The 19,393-nt window shown below is 35.2% G+C and overlaps 1 protein-coding gene across 2 annotated transcripts in view; it reads right to left on the bottom strand.

The window, feature by feature from the left end:
* LOC150106387 (uncharacterized) overlaps positions 1 to 19,393 on the bottom strand; it is a 240,657-nt gene that overhangs the window by 34,888 nt on the left and 186,376 nt on the right. The gene's annotated exons all lie outside the window — the stretch shown is intronic.

Raw genomic sequence — 19,393 nt, forward strand, 5'->3', positions numbered from 1 at the left:
TATGTAAAGAAACAGACGATGCAAACGCTCGCTTCATTCTCCCCCCCCCCCCCCTCCCACGACATGTTGTTAGCCTTATTTGAACCCCCTCATAGCATGTGTATATGAAACTACTTCACGTGCAAATCATTGTTTGTAAACGATTTAGTAAAAGATAAAAAGAATATAATTTCTTGTGAAGTATAATTTAACGGATAAGTAGATATCAGGAGACGTCTGCAGATGTATGTGATATGTGATGAACTTTTATGATCGAGAATTTTGCATAAGGAACGCGAATCTGGCATTAAAGAAATAGTACAGATAATAAAGAGAAAGTGTGAGTAAGATAGAACATCTAGACCGTTTCCACCAATGCATAATTTCGCACGATCCTCCTGATTGGTTACTTTAAATACTTACGAGCGTGCTTATTTGACGAGAGTCTCTCGCTGAAGTTAACCAGACCCCATCACGTGTTCTCTTTCGAAACAGACAGACTCACACGAGAAACGTGTCTACCAAGCATTCCATTGTTATTGCTTCTCTAGTTAAGTGGCGTCTAATCTACCTCTAATTAAAGGTTATTAAAATATGATTAACCTCAAAAATATGAAATTTAAAACGCTGTTGTTGTTGTTTAAATGTTAAATAAATCATTGTTTTCCTCTTTGTTGCAATATAAAGCGTCTGATATTTGCTAAACTTAGATCTGCAAAAATAAAATAAAATAAACATTCAAAAGATATTGTTCTAATTTCTTTTGGTTATTCACTGAATAAAAACGTTACTTCATTGTTAAATTAATAATATGGCGTGCTGATTATTTGTTGTCTTCTTTATCAGATCCATTGTTAAATGCTTCAACCACATTTGAAAAACTAAAAGACTTTAATTTTGATATACAGCATGTGATGACTTTATACGTGATATAAGACTTTATATGTGATAAAAATAATAATGTTGGATCCGTGCACTTTTTATAGATATATTCCATTTTTTAGAAAAAGACTGTCTGCATGTAACTTGAAATAAGTGTCTTACTGCTCTTATTAACAATATTTTTAAGTAACAAGTGCATAAAGCATAAGAGAAGTACTGAAACACTGCGTTCGTAAGATAAACGTTGAAGTAAGTCTATAAGAGGGATCATCTATGAGCCTAATTGTACGCCTCTGAAGGGAAGTTTTAGGTTCACCACCCCAAACATGTGAGCAGTATTCTATGCATGGTCGAATTTGGGATTTGTATATAGTGAAGAGTTGATTGGGTGTAAAACAGGCTCTTGAACGAAAGAGAATGCCAAGTTTCTTGGATACCGAGGAGTCTCTTGATGTGATGTGTTTATGCCAGGAAAGACTGGAGGTAAACGTTAGTCCTAGCTAAGAGATCTGATCTTGTCTGGTGATTTGTGTATTACTGAGAGAAAGAGTAGGTGACTTGAGATCTCTTTTGAGCGAGAAAAAGTAGGGCTGTGTTTTGGTGGAATTGAACGTAACAAGGTTGTCCTCGCCCCATTGGTGGATAATATGAAGATCAATGATTAACTTCAGAAATGTGAAATTTAAAACGTGTATTATTTAAAAGTTAAATAAATTCGTAAACTCTTAATGTTTGAATATTAAAAAAAAAACAACTTAAAATGTCTTAAAAATATGTTTTTTAAATATTTTTATTTAAAAGGTATAAAATATTGAGATTATTTCATAACCTATTAATCAATCATATTATCTGATTGATTAATATCTCCTCACCCACCCACACATACACAATGTGTGGGCGGGTGAGGAGGGGGGGGGGGAGATGCGAGTGGTAGAACGTGATACCAGCCGAAGTTCCGAACTATGCTGCTTGACCAGAAGGTGAAGAACGAACGACAAAGTATTCGATTTCACTTGAGCGCATGTATAATGAAAGAACGAAAAACGTCTTTTGAGCCTGAGGCGAGGTTAGAAGCGTGAGGCACATTCTTATTGCGAGGTTTTGTTACAGGCTATCTAAAAAAACATTTTTTCCTCAGAGGAGATTTTAAAAGCCTTTCTATGGTTTTTCTTATTAAAATTTAAAGCAATTTTCTGTAACCATCTGTTTAACGAAATCTATGTGTGTGTGTGTGTGTATTACGATACTTGCTTGGATCCCAAAGATGGCAGCAGGGTTTGTTTATTAAGTTAAATATGTAAGATTCTTGTTTCACAATAGCCTCTAACATGTTGAGAAAATATCAAATATGATTAAATATTTCGTCGACTTCAACTGAAAAAAAGCATGCTGACATTCATATTTCACAAATAACAAAATGCATCGAGTCACAGATGCAGTCAATGACGTCAACAATACAGAACGTGCCTCATATATTATGCAGAGCATCACGAGAAAGCTACATTGTTACCTGAGCATCTGTTATGAAAGACGTACTAATTTATTCCCAGAACCGCAAGTATTTATTTTTACGTAAGGAAACATTTTGTATGAGCGGAATGAGAGAAATTCCTGTTAGTTTTGCTTTGATTAGACAATATTAACAATATAATATACGATATAACAACTAGTTTGTGGAAACAAGTAATGATTTGAAACAATTAAAAACAATAATGCAAACATTGTTATTAAAATACGATGACATTAAAAACATGTGGGATTTAATATCCCCTTAATTTAAATAATGTTTATATCACCGAAATGAAGCCTATTGGCTCTTTATATTTAAGTAATAATGCAAACATTGCTTCAGATATGTTTGGTGTGTTGCAGAGAAGCCTTCCAAAAGCTACTTCGATTAATGTGAATTTCTAGGTACGATTTCAACTCGACAATTAGTACAAAATTTAGTTGTGTTAGCCAAGTATAAATAAACTAACTTAATGCATCTCACAAACAATCACAGCATTTTCTGTCAATATTTTAAACAGTTCAGCCGAAAGGCATTAGAATAATTTTGGAAGAGAGGAATAATTTAGCAGCCACATTAACAAATCATAAAAACAAGAAATAATTAATGATTTCATACGAATAAAGCCATTAACTTGTCCACATACAAAACTTTTACTGATTTTATTCGCATTTGCAGCTTTATCCTTGCAACCCATCGCTTATCTCTCAACTTGTGTCATGTTTTGAAGTACCCTCTCTTAGCAGTTCACAAGAACTGCGCACTATTTACAGTTATCTAATCAACCTCGCCTTCTTTTTTTACTTCTTTATTCTTGGTGATAAATATTAGACTATATGAGGAGTGCTGAGAAGGAATTAAGTATTAGTTCTCTCCATTCTGAGTCTTTTGTTTAATGTTTTATCAAAATATGAATCGCTATGATTGAGTGATTAAGGTTACACGCCTTTTGACACATTTTAAAAAGCAGATTTCTGATTAAAATAACCCTCTTTGAAGTTTGGTTTATCTAGTTCAGCATCGGGAACTTTTGCTCTGTTTCTGGTCAACCAGTTCATCGTCGTGTAACGTGCGCGCGCGTGTGTGTGAGAGAGACTGTGCATCTGATGAGATGCCCGACTTGGAACATCGGAACACATGCACCGCCTTTAGAATTCTCTCCAAAAGGCTTATTTAGGCGCCACCATTCACAAAAGTGTATTGGTAAAGTACACAACAATATTTACTATTTAACTCTGCACACATTGTAGTGCTCGTAAAACAAATGTTTTCCACATAATCGAAATCACCCTCCAATGAATGAGGCTCCCTTCCTCGCATAACACCTGACACAAATACCGCTTTCTATCGAGATGATTTCCCCTTTTCCACATCCTTCACATTGATGCCCCCCGAACTTCTCACTGACTGCGGGACTCAGATAAACAGACCGCACTTGCAAACCTGTTTATCTTCCCATGGTGTCCGCAGTCCGGTACGGGGAGGAAACCCATCGCTTCGAGAGCCTCTAGCAAACTAATTCTGCGCTGTTATTTCCGCTCTACGAATATCTTCGTGCACGGCGCTCGGAGAAGAGGAGGAGGAAGAGAAAGAGATGGGAGGGGGGGGGGATATAAACAGAATCCGTGCACGCACGTCGGGCAGACCTCCCCCCCCCGTTAAAGGTATCAGGACGTCCGTTGTTTCATCGATCGTCCCTGCTGCGGTTTCCGGCTGTCACGACAGCCCCCAGGTTCATGACACCAAACTGACATATCGCCGCTGGTACCGGCAGAAAAGAGCCAATCTTACTCGAATGCTCGCAGGTGATTTACTCCACGAGGGTTTAGGCGTTGTAGGCAGTTCTGGAGCTCTGCTCAAGAAATTTCCTAGGAAGAAATTTTTCTTTTAACCTACTCAAGATATTTCGGTTTTCTTCATATGAATTCCTAGGATTTTCCTTGTTCTTTTCCGTCTTATGTTCCATTTACGCATGAAATGAATTGAAAGTGGGGTTTGCATTATTCTAGTTTTTGTTTTTCACTTCAACCATGTTTCAAACTTCTCTGATATTTCGATATTTTAGCATAGCTTGGTGGTGTTTGAGATATCTTCGGTTATCTGATGTATTTTCCATTACGTTCTGGGATTAGTATCATTGTCAATCTCGATGTTAGAAAAATCACGCGTCCCCCCTACTCAGTTTTCAGTATATCTTGCATATTTTTCTTATTTCGGAGATTAAGAAAACGTTTATCCGACGTCACAGCGATTCTTCGAATTTCTGTTATAAGCCACCAATTCCTCGATTTACACGATTTGGATTAGATGCATTTTCTTTTAACGCGATTTCATACGAACATCATTACAAACAAATGGAAAAGACATTCCTTCTAGCAGTGTCCCTCGTTAAAGTTTAATAGGTTAATAAATAACGAAACTATATTCCTGACACAAGATGTTCCTTGAAAAATAATAAAAAGAAACAGAGTTAATGATAAATAAATAAAAATAATCCTACCATATAACATATTAAAATGTCCTTAATATAATATAATAAAGATCATCAATGAGCTCGAAAAGTCATATAATAAAGTGCTGGGAATCGCTGCTAAGATTAATTCTGTAAGCGTGTAACAAAAAACCTCAACCAGTGAATAGTCCTGAGATGGTAAAAGTAGATGGTCAAAATAGTCCTGAGCGAATTATTCCAATTCGCTCAGGACTATTTTGACCATCTGAGTCTTACAGAATCATATTCGTACATTTCAGAAAGGTCAACATATTACTGATTAATAACATCGCCAGTTAAAAAATAAATAAATAAAGCTTATTTCTTGATTCTCCATATTCGAAAGAAAACCAACGTCGTTTTGAGAGACTGAAAATGACGATCGTCAATATATAAATAATAAACGAATGAATACATTAAATTTTATAAGCAATCATTTATAATTATTGGATTCCTGAATGTAGATACCAAAGTAATATAGGATACTGAAAACCAATATTCCTGTATTTAGGAATATCCTGCCGAGCGCTTCCGTTGAGCTCTTGAATTAAATGGTTGAAATCTTGGATTAAATCTGATCCCGTTGTTATTAGTGAAGCGCAGCTCGAGTCCTCTTCAATAATTAGCCGCTACGTAACGCAGTGAGCTCATAGTAAACCCAGTACCAATGGCGTGGTAGCAAGCGTATATATTGTTGCACTTCGCCGAGCAGTCTCGAGCTGTTTATCCATGAGCACATTCCCATGATTAAAGCAGTGGATAAACTTGTAGTCAGTCGGGAGTGTACCATATGGTGACAATACTATGTTGTCATCCTGAATCCGCTATTGTGTTGTATTTTTATAATTCTTTTGCCATAACAAGATGAGTCACAATACTTTCAACTGTGTAAAAGTTCTGTTTGGTCATTAAAGAAACAGTGAACCAACTCTACAAAGAAGCTGTGTCATGCAGTTGGGGAATTTTACACATAGCAAAATGAGCATTGAAGTATACGCGAAATATTACACAACATCCTGAGAATGCCTACTCTGCTACACGCTATGAGTCTATTTAGATAGACGTCTCTAGTTTAGTACTGTATACTCTTTATGGATATATATTTAAACAGAAATCTATTAGAGATGGAGGGGGGAAATGATTTAATCCATCTCTAATAGATTTTCTGTGGTTTTAATTCATGTGTTATTTCGTTAGAAGTTTATTTCTATGGATATACAAGAGTCGGAAAGGAATTGCAATTAAATTTTAAGAAAGAGTGGAACTTTTTGCTGTCATATTTCACATTTTCTTAATTGTAATCAAGAACGCATCAGCTACTAGCGCAACCAACTAAACACCACCCTTGACATCACTTTAGGGATGGATAGCGTTTAATTTAAAGTTATTACGTATGGATGGATGGTAACAAAATTATCTCGGCAACCATCGCCATTGGCACCATCCCTGATTGTAATTACTTTTTAATGTATTTCGTTTCCCAGTTAAAAATTAAGAACGATTTAGAAATCTTGAGCTAGATGGAGAGAGAGAGAGAGAGAGAGAGAGAGATGTTTTTTTTTTCTCGCGAAAATATCTCGGAAAGGATATTGTTCAAACCCTCTTCGTCTTTGTTGCCCCCTCTCGTCTAAAATGGTTCAGTCCTCTCTCTCCGATCGATTTTACAACCATGCAGCAGAATGAGTGTACCAGGAAGCACGTGCACACGTCGAGTGTTTACTCTATCCCACTAACCGTCAAGAGTAACCTGAAATAGCTACAAGAATTTATAGTGGTGATTGGGAAGCACGAAAAGGTCGCTGGAACATGGCTCACCGTAAGCCATGGAGTAAACCTTTACCTTCACATATATGCCTGAAATGCGTTGTTTTAAGAAAGACAAAAATAATTTAACTATTTTAGAAGGAATATTATCTCTAAAATACCATCTTTAAAATATTTACTTTAAGTATTTATTTTATTCTGCGAACTGATTTAATTTAATTAGATTTTATGCACACAGTTGCCTTTTATATTTTTGTTCTTTTTTTTTTTTTTTTTTGATTACCGGCAAATTTTTTATGGCTTTGATTGTTTTTAATTTGGTTGTTTGTTAAAGTTCAATTTGTATTAATCTGGAGTTTTTCCACTCTATTTTTGGGGAACAAAAAAAAAAAAAAAAAAATTGACAGATTTCGTCTACATCTGTAGAGACTACAGATGTAGACGAAAGCTCAAAATGGGACCACAAATGTTTGTCATCATCTCGTGGTCCTTATCCTAAACTAATACTAGTAAAATAGACTGTTCTGTTCATCTTTTTTTAAATTTTTAAAAAGTTGAGTTTCCAAAAAAAAAAAAATCCACTATCGTGCGCTTAGCATTCTTTTCTCTGCTTACCTATTGTCATAAATGTGACCACGAAACCAACATATATGTCACGTTTATAAATGTCTATAGTAATAAAATATTAGTTTTTGTATTTAATTAGTAAAATAATCGGTCAAGTATTTCTGACACAATAATGGCGTACGTTTTCTCTCATCAGTTTGTTTCGTACAATTTTTAATCTTATCTCTGTTTAGAGTTCGTAACTAACCATATGATTTTCATATTATCTATTTTTTTTTTTTTTTTCGAATTTATCAGCCTTCCACACTTCGTCAACCCATGAATACTTTTGTAATTATTCTAGATCTAAGATTCTCACCTAATTTTTCCACATTTTTTATAGGAAAACACTGCCTGAACTTTTCAGTATTTCAGACAATGTTTTTGTCAAGAATTCATGAGGGTCAAACGGGGAATATCGTCTTGTCCTTTTGCTTCAATGCAAATAACATGCATAAAGATTTTCATGAGATTTAAATTCTCAGTCTTTATTTTTTTTATAAAACACAGCTTAATAGTTAAGTTTTTTAAAAAAATCCTAAAAAACAATTTTTTCGAAAGATTTTTTTTTTTTCAAATGTACTTTAAAAATGGCAGAATCTATTTAAGAAACTTTTGAGCACGATCTGAAATGCAACAATTAATTATATATTTGTTAACGCCTTAAGAACACATTTGATATGTTACGGCGGATGCAAGAAATTCTAAAAACCCTTTGAAGATATCTCACTCTAGATGGACACTTTGAATTCGTGCAGTTTTATGAAATTTCAGTCGGTGTGTTTCTGTCGCGAACATGTACCAAACCTTCTGTAGGGGATGAAGATCCCGGAACTGATGGAACCACATTCCATTAAGTCTATCACCTTCCTGGTCTTCTTGTAACTATTAGTGCCGAACTTGTCCTTTGACATGGTGCTTAATCTTTGAGCCTTTGGAAGTGGCAATCGCGTACAAGGTCTATGGTCAACATGGGTGTGATTGGCAGGCCTCAATCTATTGATCCTTGGTATTGGGTGGCATAAGGAGTTTCAGGAAGAGATGCCTCAAACGATCAACCTCACCTGCCATCGATTTGCATCGTTATGCTCAAACCTGATGTGTGCATTTTGTCATATCCTTACCTCCTGTTTGCGACAACTTCATCAACTAAAGTGAGTCAGTCAGGGAACCTTATTCCTTCAGCAGTTCTTTGTCCAGTAGCAACGATCCTTTATCCTATCTTACCTGTTATTGATGGACAGGATGGATGCCCTCAATGTTTGACTTAATGCTATATCCCATTCCAGACAGTGTTCGAAGCATCGTGAGTTCAGATTTTCTCACAATTTATGATTATACTGCATACGTTTGTACAACTCCAGCACTCTACTGGGCTTTATACTTCTGTCGATCTTGCATCAATCAGCTGTTTCCGTTCAGATGCCCAACTTTGGCTTGATGTGCTTCGTTTATCATATGATCACTGTTATGTCAGAGACAATGCTGCATGTGATCATCCTATCAGAACAGCGTCCAAGCTATTTTTATTGGCTCTTCTGCCATTTATTTTTGGCTCGAATCACTAGGATCCCAAATTCTGTCCATTATCACACTTGAATGAAGATCTTGCCTTCACAACTTTCGTGTATACTCGTCACTCGTTGTTATTCGTCGATTCCATTAATATACACTCACGGATTGGTATGTTTCTAATATTTTAAGCACTGATTCTGCGTATTTTTTTCAAAGATTGGACCAAAAGACCTGTATTAGTCGTAATATGCTTTACATGACACCCTGTAATACTAAATCATATCTCCATACACTATTATGCTACTAGTTAGTGTGTTCTGCAATCAGTGATCTATGTTCTAGAAAAAAATAGACGTTAGTTGTTTGGAGAAAACCCGAGAGAAAAAGTCACGATGTCTGCGCTATCCACTCTGTTAACCTAGCTTCAGGTGACAAATACACCTAGATAATGTTCATCCTTCCTACAACGAAATCGGAGCACAAGTATATATCGTTATTCCAATTGCTCCAAAGCATTTATCTACAGACTATGTTAACCCGGTGATAGTAGAAATTTCAACTGGATGCCACATTACATTAGCATTCTACTGTTGATTATCTATTCTGCACTATGATAATATAAACAATCTTGCACAAATCAAACAGGAACGATTCAGCGTAATCTTCTGTAAAATATTCCTCTAACTGACATTCTTCAATGTATGAAATCAACTCCCTTAGGGGATATCTATATATCACTCAGTATCGCTAATGATACCGTTGCATTTCTTGTATATTTGTTAAGATGACGCTCTTTCATTCGGCGGCTTGAATTTCTTTCTAGAAGCAACAAAGTGTCCGAAGATTGTGCAAGTATCTGGAATGAATAAGTATTACCACATAATTTTGGGCCTTAGTACTACGTGGTAGGATGTGCATCACGTCACGTTCAGATCTTTGGAATGAATCTTCTGGAGAACTATATGGTCGACCAGATCAAGAATCTTCAATCTGCTATCCTATCGCAAATACACGTAAGAACAAGCTTAATCACTCTGCATGAATGGTATTCTGAAACATCCCAGAATCATAAGAGAAAGGAAATTGTTACCTCTGCTCATAATCAGATCCTGGTGACCAAGCAAAACAGGTAGTACTCTAGATGTAATTTGCCAATGTCCTTAGATTGCATCTCATGATACTATACTACCAGCGAAATATGCTATAACAAAGAATGGCTGATGGCGTGGATGAGTACGAATGCACGAGAAATGCATGCGCTCTGTACGACTATTCATTCTGTTCCCCATTCGAGTGCTGAATATGAAAAGACGTTTCAACTGTTGGTATTCTGGGCGAAAACTAAGAAAATAATAAGACATGGTATTGTAATTCTTTTTATTTTTAAGATTCCTGCCCTAAACCTAATCTATGATGGTGTTCCTTAAAACCTTAAAAAGGTATATTAATATTTTTCAAGTCCCTTTGCAAAGAGATTAAAATGATGGTGTTAATAGTTTTTAAGGTCCAGGTGGAATTAGTGAGGTTAAAGTGTGATTAGTATGGCTGGTGGACTAAAGAAGTTCAAATAGTTCATGAAACTCTTTACAGATCAAAGAGCGTTTTGTAAAGCCACTTCAGATCTTCAGCAAGCAGAGAGATGGCCTCCTGTTGTAAGGTGGTATCACTGGAGACTGCAAGAAAATCCAGAACGACAGTGTGATGCAAGAAATTGATAAAGATGTTTATCCTTGTAGAATATGAAGCTTTTCACCATTTTTTCAATAAAACTGATTTTCAATTAAGCATATGCTAAATTCGATAAAATTAAGGATAGCTGAATGGTACGAAACATGGTTAAAATGTAATTAGTATTATAAATACATCAGTTTAGCAGGATTGATAATGTATTAATTACTTAAAATACGAACATTAACCATGCATGATGTTAAATAAACCATAAATCTATCTACATAGAATAGTAATTCAATATCCAATCCAATAATAAGTAGACCACCATGATAAGCACGTACACACAAGAAAGATATTTAATTAGCCAAATATTTCGGTCTGAAAATTGCAGACCATCTTCAGTGGCACTACAAGAACAGTTTTAAGAAAATATAAGGTGGAATATTAACAACAGATCATTTATAAATAGAACAAGCCGCTTGATGTTATATCACTAAGTATTAAAGAGAAATATTTTTAAGCAGAGACATGACTGAATTAAAAATATTAATTAATAATTTCAATAATTTTAAATAACATAATATCAATTAATGAGTTATCCTGATTAGACTTTCCCAGATTAGACATCGATCCTCCATTCATCACAACAAACCTGAAAAATCTGGATTGGCTCAGCACGGAATAGAAACTAACTACAACATCCTTTGGTCAAAAACTCGCCTCTTACATAGATCTCGTTATAAATTTGAACGTTTATTCAAAAAAAAAAAAAAAAGGGTAGAGGCCTTACTCCATCGTCCTAATCTGAATCGGAATGACTGTATATCTGTATCAAAAATCTGGGAAAGTCTAATCAGGATAACTCATTAATTCATATTAATTTTATGTTATTTAAAATCATTGAAATTATTAATTAATATTTTTAATTCAATCCTGTCTCTGCTTAAAAATATTCCCTTTAATACTTAGTGATATAACATCACGCGGCTTTCTATTTCTATTTACGATCTATTGTTAGTATTCCACCTTATATTTTTTAAAAACTCTTCTCGTAGTGCCACTGAAGATGGTCTGCTATTTCCAGACCGAAATATTTGGTTAATTAAATATCTTTCTTGTGTGTACGTGCTTATATTATACAATCTTTATGTCATAAGTATCCTTAAAATATCACCATGATAAAAGCTTTTCCAGACCGTACAACATCAAGGCTTTCAAATCTACATGAAGAATATCCACGAGACTTCTTTAAAAATTATGCTATCTGATTTCTTTTTGTTGCCTTCTACTTATCTACTAGAAGAAAACACACGACTTCTTTAATTAACAGCATTCAGCTGTCCAATATGTATTCTCCTCCCTCTCCACCAACATAAGAGACTTCACGAGACAGTAATTACCAGAGCAGACACACACACATAAATTGAAGGCTGTGCAATCCTGCCAACACCAGCAATTCTCTACGAATTCAGAAGCAACATTCGGATCTTTGTCTGTTTTCAAAAATTTCTAGACTATGAATGACTGACTTGTCTTGTAAACAACGCAATTGTGAAATATTCCAGAGTGCTTCTACTACTGTAAATGCGGCCAAACACAGCCAAGAAATATCTACTCTTATAGATCACAGACTGTGTAACATTCTCTACACTACTGCAAAAGCTACTATCTGAATTTCCATGACAATCAGCATCAGTCACTAAATCTGAGATAAACCATATGTTTGGCCTACTTTTGGGCACCAGAAGTAAGTCTTCATTCAATATATCCACCACATAGAACAAGGTTCGATTCAGTGAAGAGTAGAATCCAAATAGTAGAACTTTCTTCTAGACTGTACTATTCAATGTATATAACTCCACATCAAGATGGAAATCTGTTCGACGCGGTACTCTTGATGACCACACATCTCGCTTGCCACTCTTTTATAAGAAGGAACATGCATCCCACACTTCCCCCCTCCCCCGCTTTAAATATATTATCGTCTTATTTTAATCGACATGAATTTTAAAATGTAAACAGTTTTTTTTTAAAGCGTACGTAAATGTATATTTTATCAAGCTAAATAAAAAAGTCTATCAATCTACTAGTCTTATCTGTTGTCTGACTTTCATTTCCTTATCCAGACTCCAGTCCGGTTCTGTTACCTTCTCTGTTGTACTTACTATGACAGAAATAGGCTTAAGTGGATCACGAAATATTTCGATCAAACTCGTGCGATCGGTAGCGTGATGGACAAAAGCTATCCGGCTATCAGGTAACTCCTCGGAGATTCTACTTCCTCCCCTCCCTTCCCACTTCGATATCTGATTACAGCTTACCGAAGCTGCTCCAAAATAGGAGGAAGGAGCCGAAAGAATTGCTTTTTTCGATAATCTGACTAGACAGGTTGAACTTCAGTCTGGCGATCACCATATACATGCGAAAAAGAAACAGTAGATAAGCTATTTTATTTCACCGTGGAGTAGAGGAATCGATGTACAGGAGCAGCAAAGGATTTTTTTTTATTTATCTTCTCGGAATGTACGTAGAAATACATGCACTTCAATATCGCAAGTGACAGCTCTCTCTCTCTGTCTGTGAATTCGACTGACCCATCTAATTTAGCAGTGATGTGCCACATATAACAAACCTTCATGCAATTCCTTGAAAAACTGTCTCTTCATACAATGCACCATCTTTCGATGAAAAACATAACGAATTCTTTCAAACATAACCGATTATTGTAATAATTCATCTTTCGCTGAAATCAAAAGACTGTTTTTGTTCACCTGATGGGTTCTTGTTTTGTTTGTTAGTAGCGTGCTGGTCTTTGTCTTTTCCCCATGTGCCTTAAAACCTATATTTTTCCGTTATTGATCGTAGGGCGTTGTCTCCAACCTGAACGCTTCTTTCTCTCAAGACATTTATTCTTGTGATAAAGAGGTTATTACATTTTGTAACTATTTTAAACTACCTCGTTTGCTACTGAATATAGCCATGCTCAACATGGCTATATTCCTGTTGATCAATGTGTTATGTTTTTATTCGTTATCTGAATGATACATCCTTCGTGAATTTTTTCACCTTATTATTACATTTTGAGACCATTACATTTCAAAAGTGATCTCAATTCTTGCTATAATATTCACTTTAAGGTAGCATTACATACAACCAGGAGTGGTTATATATCGTCATCATCATGCAATTCAGGCATTTTGTTATGGCCTCGGAAGACTCTTGTTTGGGTGGATGATCTGGTTTTTCTTTTTCCAGATAATTCATAATGGAATACTTGTTTGGCTGTTTTTCTCTATGTATTCATTTAACATGCTCCATCTAACTGTGTTTTTATTTTCTCTTTATTAATTGGCTCCTAGTTTAATTCTTTTATTATTTCTTTTATGATCAAATATAATATATTTTGCTGTTTTTCTCATAAATTTCATTTTTACTTATTAACCCTTACTTGTTTGCTTTTTTTGTTTTTGATCAAATTTTGACCAAATTTTTATCTAAATAATTAATTATCTAAATATGTTAAATAATTAATTCGTTCTAAAATCTTGTTATGTATCCCTTCAACTTATATCTTGACCTTTAAAGGCAAATGTTCTCGATTTTTCTGTTGGGATTATCATTCCGAAATCTTCTGCTATTTCTTTTAGATTGAGAATAGCTTTCTCGGGATTCTCTTCATAATCTGCATTTAACACCTGGTCATTAGCAAAGAGAGGTATGTTTGAATCCACATTGGAGAATAATTTAATACCTTTATGGTTTGATTTTTCTGTTATAAATTATAAATAATTACTTCATTTAAATATACAACATCACTTTCTAACTCATTGGTTTATTTCTCTCCAAGACGACAAATAGTTCCTAGTTCAGTCGTATTTATATTTCATTCTCATAATCCCATTCTTGCTAAATATAATTTTTCTTTTTACCTTATCGAATGCTTTTTTTTTTTCAAATTCAATAAATGTGATGTTTCTTTAGATAAATTTTACTAAATTGGAAGCATTCTGTGCTTCCAGAATATCTGTAGAGTATTTATTTTTAAATTTGTAACAGAATTCAGAATGCGTATAGCTAATTCTGAGGGTCCTCTTTGTTATTATTATTAATAAGTAGGAATGACTTTTTCTCTTCCATTCTTTAAGGGATTCCCTATTGAATAAACTTTGTTTAAAAATAATGAGTTCTTCCTAAATCTTAATCCTGTATATTTATCTAATTCTGAGCTTATCTTCCTCTGATGATTTCAACCATTGACCTGACTTTTCGATAAGAGAGTGGCCAAGGAAAGGTGCTCAAGTAGTGGGAGGAGGGTAAGATAGTGCCGTTGCAAGGGTGGTAGCAGACCGGAAGTGGCAAACTATAGACCAGGTTGTATTCCACCAGTAGTTGAGATCTTGGAGCGATTAGTGAGGGATCATATACAGCTTTGGGCAGATGAGGGTAATGTTATCTATGAGAGTCAACATGGATTTGTTAAGGGATGCTCTTGCTTTAATAATATGATTGCCTTTTACAACAAAGCACAATAGAGGTTGATGATGGAAAGACATATTCTGCCTTTTTTTTTTTTTTTTTGCAAAGGCATTTGACAGGGTGCCACATGATAAGCTGATATTTAAGTTGCAACACATGGGTTTAGATATCAGGTTAGTGAACTGGATTCAGGATTGGCTGTCTGATAGGTATTAGAAAGTTGTTTATAGGAAGGCATTATCAAGGAAACAGAATGTTACAAGGGGGTGGTCCCGTAGGGCTCAGTACTGGGGCCAGTATTGGTTAACTTTAATGTCAATGACATTGTCAGCTGGTTGCATTCTTTGCAGATGATGTGAAGCTGGGAAGGGTTATTAGTAATAATAGTGCAGATGTGGCAACCCTGAAAAAGTATTTGAATAAACTGGACAGACCGGCAAATGAATGGGAGTCAGTTTAATTCAACTAAATGTCAAGTGTTGAAGTTTGAGATACATCGTTGGGAGAATGCATACTCGATTGGAGGAGCAGTACTGGAGGGAGTGGGGGGAGGAACAAGAGATTTATGTTTACGATAGATAGAAACTTGAAATTCAGGAACATATTGTAAAGGTGAAGGTAACCCAGAGGATTGCTGAGAAGGACGCCGACCTGTAGAGATAAACTACGTCATTCCATTGTACAAAGCCCTGATCAGACGACACTTGGATTATTTATTATCATAATAATGAATAATAATAATTGTTTTGGTAGGTCGGGACTAGCACCCGATCAGATGGTGACAAAAGATCTACACAGAAATTATAAATCGGAAAGATTGGTTTTGGAATCAACACCTTTAAAGTATTTCCCAAACCTCAACAAGGATGGCTGTATCAATTTACCAAAAAATATGCAACAGTCATTTTAAGATCAAATTAATACTTGTTAACTCTCTGTTTATCCAACAATACATGACGCCAGTTAGGACCTTAGTTCTTTATCAATTACAATATTAAACTATTCCTACTATTAAATAATTGTTGCTATTCAAATACTGGTACAGTAATTCCTCAATTAATGCGCGGTTTTTTTTCGATACCCAAATTCGATTAGTGCACCTATATACATCTTAAATAAATGTTACAGATTTAAAAAATTTTCTATCTATACATTTTTATGGCTAACTATTTTAAAAAATCACTCATCAGAATGAAATAATTTAGTTACCGATTTAAAACATTTTATAAAGTTATTTTTAATGGCATACCACACTATTTTCATGTACACTATGTTCCAAATTTTTACCGCCAAAATTTATGTACGCCCACAGATTCGAGACCCTTCGACACTTCTGCGCATGTCACAAAAAGGAGAATCCATTCCGATAATAGGGTAATCAATCCGTCTTCCGGGATGAGTTGTTTATTATTACATGTCAGAAAATTAACTTCTCTTTTATGATCATTGTAGTTTTTAAAGTGGTAACTATTTTGCTTGTATAACAGTTGGGAAATTTTATCTATAAAGCACGTGATTTAGCGTGTTGGCGACCAATTCGTACGTCCTTCATTTCTTTCTCCCCTTCAATGATAACGTCCAAGAGTTAATTAAATCTCATTCTGAAGTATTGAGTGATTCCGACCTGCTAAATTTAGATGCACAGCGGGAAGATCCCGAAGAAACTTTAACCACTAATAGTCAGCCAAAAGAAATTTCACAGAAACAATTTGAAAATATTTTTCGTACAATCGAAGTTTTTAAGCAGCAATACTTCGAGACTGACCCTGATGAAGAGAGAAGCAGTAAAATTTGCAGAAGAGGCAATAGGGCCATACCGTCGGTTGTGTGAAAAAAAGAAACGAAATGCCCGCCAAACTACGTTAGCTCAATTCTTTGTTAAAAAGTAGAATAATAAAATTTATATTCTGAATATGTTTTATTGTCTTTCAGCTTCATGGTTTTCCTTTAACTAGGCCCTGAGACATACCTTAATTCTTTTATAAAAAAATTAAGGGTCAAAAAAGAAATTTGAGGAAAGAATTATACTTTTCCCCATAGGTTATTATATTCGATTAATGCGACTGTTTTAAAGAACGCATTAGGCGCACTAATCGAGGCATTGCTGTACTAATTTTTAAACTTTCCAGTACAATAATTTCTAATTATTCTACTGTTTTAATATAATCATTTCCATTTTTTGCCAGTTGTTTAATTACTTTAAGTCCATAATTCTGTTGTTTTTACTTTACTGCTTGTATTTACTTTTTCTATAGAGTTGGGTGCTGAGATGCTCCAAACTTTTATATGTGAAGGGTCTTATTTTATACATATGTCCTAAATTGGAAACAAATGTATTCCAATTGCCTGTATTTTTTTTACCTCTCTTTCTCTCTCTCTCTCTTAAATATTATTATTATTAAGATAGACTTCCAGAGGCTCATCGAGGGAGGCCACATACTAAAGGCACCAGCTATCATACTTCTCTTGAATTCATTCGCACTGCCTGCACATAAAACATCCAAAGGCAGTCCACTCCAATCACGTACCACCCTATGAGAGAAAAATCTAGCCCTCATCCTCTTGTTAGCGGCATTCATTCTCAGCTTCCAAGGATATCTGTCCTCTCTTCACCCTCCATAAATTGAAAAAGTCCATCAATTGAAATCGTGTATGATCCTTTCAGAAGTTTGCAAGTCTCAATCATATCACTCCTCTTTCTCCTGTTTGCAATCTACAAATTCTCAATCCGTGTTCATAATCAGTATTCCACAATCCTGATATCATTTTAGAAAACTCTCCAATATATCAGAAACACAACGGAAACCAGACCTGCGCACAACAGTCCAAGTGAGATCTTATCAACGCCTTGTAAAGAGGCAAAATGACATCATTATCATTACATGTGAACGGTTCGTTTGGTTCGTTTATATGGTTCGTTTCAGTATTGGAATTATCTTTTGAGTTGTATTTGCAATCTGTCCCTGAACTTCAACTTCCTATCTATCCAAGATCCCTAGCCTCATCAGTTTTTTCTAGCACAATCCTACCAATATAATACGACACTGGATATCTAATCACGCCGAAGTGAATGACTTTGCATTTACTAACATTGAACTGACATCCATTTTCCCATGCCCACAATTCCAGCCTATTGAAATCATTCTTCAAGTTCTGCATATCAGCAGCATTCCTGATTACCCACCTATCTTTAGATCATCTGTATGTCGCGTGTCAAATCCTTCCCAATATCATTAATATACAGATTGAATAACAGTGGACCAAGAGCTTTAAGTACACTACTAGTTATTTTAAATCTTGCAGACTCACATACCCCGTATACCACTTTTTGGTATCTGTCAGTCAGCCATAATCTTATCCACGCTAATATTTTATAATCCAAAGCCATATTCTCCAATTTATGCAAGTCTTCCATGCTGTATTTTGTTAAAAGCCTTAGCAAACTTTCAAAAGTATCATGGTGTGTCTATTCCTCTTGTCTAGTTCAATGGTAACGCTATTATAAAATGTGAGCTAGTTGGTATAACATGATCTTCCCTTAATAATCCCATGTTGTTCATTGCAAAGTAGAGATTCACTGTCAACCCGTTTCTCAATGCGAGTCCTAACCATTTTATCCAAAATCTTCACCACCACTCATGAGATACTAATTGTTCGATAGTTGGATACATCGGTCTTTGCACCACCCTTATGCAATGGTATTACCATACATTCTTTCTAATCCTGCAGAATCTTCCCTGGTCTGACTTATATTAAGCAGCCTGGTCAAAGGAATAGCCAGTTCAGCTGAACACTCTTTTAGCACATGTGTTGATATCCCATCAGTCCCTATTGCTGAATTTTTATTCAGTTTGTGCAACGGCTCTAATACTTCATCTTCATACTCGTGAATTTCTTTATTCAGTGAAGAGGTAGCAGTGAAAACTCAATATTTCATACACCAGGTTGATTGCTTTAGCAAAATGAGCACTCATTATTTGAACAATCTCTTCTGCATCGGTAACCCTCACACCATCTGCATTCAGTAGTTTTTCTTTTAAATTCGTTCTTTCTTTTACTTGCAGCGATAGAATTCTTGTGGGTTGTCTTTAGCACGCAGAGCCAGCTTCTTTTCATACTCAGACTTTGCTTTCCGTACAACAGTTGTGACTATTCTAGCCTGATGTTTATAATTTTCATAACTAACATCATCCTTATGCACACGATATTCCTTCCACATCAACTTTTTCTTACGAATCTCTTGCTTAATAAGATTACACATCCATTTGACTCGTATTTTATTTATTCTTCGAACTCTCGGGATACATTCTGATATTGCAGCATTTAAGTATTTTTTAAATGCTTTCCGTGCACTGTCCATATTCTTCACATCCATCAACCGATGCCATTCCACTGAACTCAGTATAAATTCTTCTCGACTTCTCCTCAGTTGGTGATAATTTCCTGCTTTTTAGTTCAGGGCGTTCACCTTTTTCTGAATGGAATATCCATAAACTTAG

Source organism: Typopeltis vanoorti, chromosome 5 (assembly GCF_054136105.1).
Source record: "Typopeltis vanoorti isolate ZY-2024b chromosome 5, IOZ_Tvanoo_1.0, whole genome shotgun sequence".
NCBI classification, from domain to species: Eukaryota; Metazoa; Arthropoda; class Arachnida; order Uropygi; family Thelyphonidae; genus Typopeltis; species Typopeltis vanoorti.